Raw genomic sequence first — 3,523 nt, forward strand, 5'->3', positions numbered from 1 at the left:
GCCCCCGGCCCAGCCGGACCCCGCCCCCTGCCGCGGTGGACCCCGCCCCTGGCCGTAATCTAAAACAGGCTTAGAGACCCCCCCCACAAACACGCCTCAGCCCCAAGCTGTACAGCAGCTGTTCACAAACCGAACTGAAATCACGGCCTTCCCAGACCGATTCCAGATCCCGAATGATGAAGCGCCAAATAAATCATTTCCTAATTGTCAAGGTTCGATGAGCACAACTGGACAGGCCAGGCACTGCACAGTCGCCCAGAGGGCTACACCCCAGCAGCGGCGGGAGGAGAAACTGAACCACCTCGTCAGAGAAGCTTACACATTTCACCGAAAGCAATAAATGCCAAGTGCTCCGCCAGCGCTGTTGAAACTGCGGGGGTAGCTTAAGGTCCACCAGGGGATACTGATAACTGCGCTGAGTCAGGCCCCGGACTGCGGCCAGACTGCTGCATTCACGGCAGGCTCCGCTCTGCCGCCGTCCTCTCAGGCCATTCTGGCTTTTTCTTCATAGGAGGGGGACTCCATGTCCAAAAGCCCAGCAGAACCCCCAGAGCGGGCGGGGTAGGAGAACCCCGAGAGCTACAGGAACCCCGTGGCGGGATTACTGCAGACGCTGGTGTGTGCCCGGCTCCGTGTGAGGGGCGTGCGCAGGCAGAAACCGTCTGGAAGCTGATTTCAGGCTTTAACTGAAATCAGATACTTCGCTTTAATTAAATTAGGACCTATGGCAGGTAATTTGCAAGTTAATATCTCTAGGGAGTAGTTTGACAGATCCCTGAGATTGAACTTCTCATTCATTTTGTGATGGAAGACTGGAAGTACCTACTTCTGGGTGAAAAACGGCAGTCTTCTTAAAATCTTACACCTTATTAAACTGTATCAAATAGACAGGATTCCTTACTGCCCGGACAAGGCAAAAATAGAAAGAATGATCTCAGGAAGGAGAGTGCTGAATTTTACCATGTCATTTGATTACCCACACACACAAGCCCTTATTTCTGGGTCCCTGGAAATAACTTGAGATCGTAAAATCTGAAGGTGTCTGCAAATGTTCCGTTCCAGGCAGCCGCATGAAGCCAAAACCCAAAAGTAAGGACAAGTGCTTGTAGGTGAGTGAGAATTAGCTACAGCAAAATCCATGCAAGGGGCGGCCTGCAGACGTCCGTGCGTAAATATAAACAGGCACCAAGACAGCTCCACTCGGACATCCGGAAGGGCTGCCCTGCCTGCCCGACTTAGGGCCCTCGCCGGCCTCCAGAGACCCGAGTAGCTCTCCTTCCCACAGAAGGACAAACGGCATTTACAGGTGCATGGAGAGAACAACGGAGGCGCAGTGATTTTCCAGCCCTGGAACCCTGACCTCCCAAATTCCAGCAGGGTCTCGGCTTTCCCTGCACCCGGAGTGCGGCGCACAGTGAAAGGCTTTCGCTCGATGAGGAATGATCCTGAATTCCTAAACTCCCAGAGCGGCCCCCTCTCTTAATGTTTAACTTCGTGGAAGCTGGGCGACAAAGAGGATGTGTTTGGTCGTGGGACACTTTCCTGCGAAAGCAGCTAAAGGCCTGCGGCGGGGACCCCCCCTCAGCTCGAGACAGGTGCCTGGGGACCAGCCCGCTGGACAGACACCCGGCCACTGGCCAGCTGGCTTACCTCTGGCAGGAAGGCCTCCTTCCTCTTCGGGGCCTCAGAGAAGGTTCTCTGGTCCCAAAGGCATCTGGTCCACCGTCCTCTCTCGCCGCGCACGGACGCAGGAACACACCTGTGTGGCCTCCGGAGAATCCTGACCGGAGTCTCCAGGTAACAGGAAGTTCCCCGCGAAATGTCACGTCACAGGCCGGGCTCGAAACACAGAGGCGGCCTCTGCCTGTCACCGGCCCCTGGCTTCCGGAAGGTGTGCGCGCCCCAGAGTGACATTTTCCCTGCTAATCATTAGCCAGCCCCAAACAGCAGCCGGGGCAGTGCGGCGGGGCCGGGTATGCCAGGGCCTCGGGGCCACGACCGCGTCCCCTGGGTCTCTGCCCCGGCTCCTCCTGCTCTGGGCCGCTCTCGGTCCCGCAGAGCCAAGCCCCTCCCAGGCCCCCCTGGCCTGGACGGTGGTCACTCTTGCCCGGGCCGGGGGTCCTTCCCGCCCGCCGACATGGGCCCGGACAACCTTGCCTCCCTCTGACGTCAGCGCAGGCCCGGGGCTGGCGGAGCCGGTTCCTTCTCCAGCCCGGCACCTCCACCTCCAGAACAGGTTCTTGGCTGAAAGGAAAGAAGCCCTGAGGGTGAAGCCCTCTGGAATGTGCCCACCCCCCGAACAAAGGAACTTGGCTTCTCTGAGCACTGTGGCAGTTTCTGGAAAAGGCCACCGCCCAGAATCGGGATGCGCAGCACCGTGCTGAACGGTTTGCTCTCCCCGGGTTCTCTCTGAGCATCTGCCTTGTCTCCCCCACTGCGTTTTCATCTTGTCAGGGAAATCAGGGTCAAGGGCATCTCAACAGAATAGACACCAACAGAGGGTGTGGATCATACACTCAGCCTACGACACCAACACAAATAAATAGGGGGAAATGTCTCTCCCCAGTTGAACAGGATCAGAATACACCACCTCAAAAGATGTGAGTTTGGCATGAAGATTATATTTGACATTTAACGGATTTTTTTTTAAAGCCTTCTCAGAGCTTCCCTTTTCCGACTAAAAGCAAAAACTACCGGGAAATAAGGTGGCCATAAATTCCTCTTCAGGGTGGATCTACCCACAGAAGAGAGACAAATAAAGCCTACTCCAGATCCTTTCTCCAGGGGGAGTTTGTGACTGTGAGCAAGATCGAAAGACCATGCATACCTGAATAGACAAACATTATCACAACTTCCCCATCTCCCGTCTGTTCTCCTGAAAATCTATTTGTCCCTCAAAAAAAAAAAAAAAAAAAAAAAAAAAAAAAAAAAAAAAAAAACCAAAAAAAAACAAAAACCCAAAAATACTAGTTTTTCCCATAAGAAGCCTTTCTTTGCCCCTTCACTTTGCCCTTCTAAAATTAAGTATATAAGTCCTTAACTCTAACCACTTAGTGAGCCAGATACTTCCTTTGTGGGTTGCCATATGCAGGCAGAATAAACCTTTATCCTGTTAACCTGTCTTCTGTCAGTTTAATTCACAGGTCCCAGGTATAGCACCTAAGAGGGTAAAGAAGAAGATGTTTTTTCCTCCTCCCCTACAAGGGCCTGTGCTAGAAGCTGGTCATAAAAAATGGTGAGTAAAACAGATAGATTCCAGGAGGCAATGCATGAGTCAAATAATCTCCCACATATACCCAGGGTTGTCGTGTTTTATTTATGATGTCCCTAAAGGCTGAGTGCAATTCAAAACTCAAATAATTCCAGAACAATGAGCCACAAAAATGAATGACTAAGGAAAGGGTTAAGGCATAAGCAGGGAGAGATAGGAGGCCCCTGACTGCCCTGACCAGACTCACACAGGGGGCTATGTGACCAGGCTCACAGAAATCCCAGAAGTAGAAATGCAGAGGGATACAAAATC

General features: G+C 52.8%; 1 protein-coding gene across 2 annotated transcripts in view; it reads right to left on the reverse strand.

The window, feature by feature from the left end:
• IGSF5 (immunoglobulin superfamily member 5) overlaps nucleotides 1-2,114 on the reverse strand; it is a 40,807-nt gene extending 38,693 nt beyond the window's left edge. Inside the window, exon 1 of one of the 2 annotated variants that reach the window (XM_034655488.1) lies at nucleotides 1,651-2,114. The gene's annotated coding sequence lies outside the window, so the exon portion shown is untranslated. The remainder of the gene's footprint in view (nucleotides 1-1,650) is intronic. The other variant, XM_019809841.2, reaches the window with a different exon arrangement.
• Between the last annotated feature and the right edge of the window lie 1,409 nt (nucleotides 2,115-3,523).

This window comes from Ailuropoda melanoleuca, chromosome 1 (assembly GCF_002007445.2).
Source record: "Ailuropoda melanoleuca isolate Jingjing chromosome 1, ASM200744v2, whole genome shotgun sequence".
NCBI classification, from domain to species: Eukaryota; Metazoa; Chordata; class Mammalia; order Carnivora; family Ursidae; genus Ailuropoda; species Ailuropoda melanoleuca.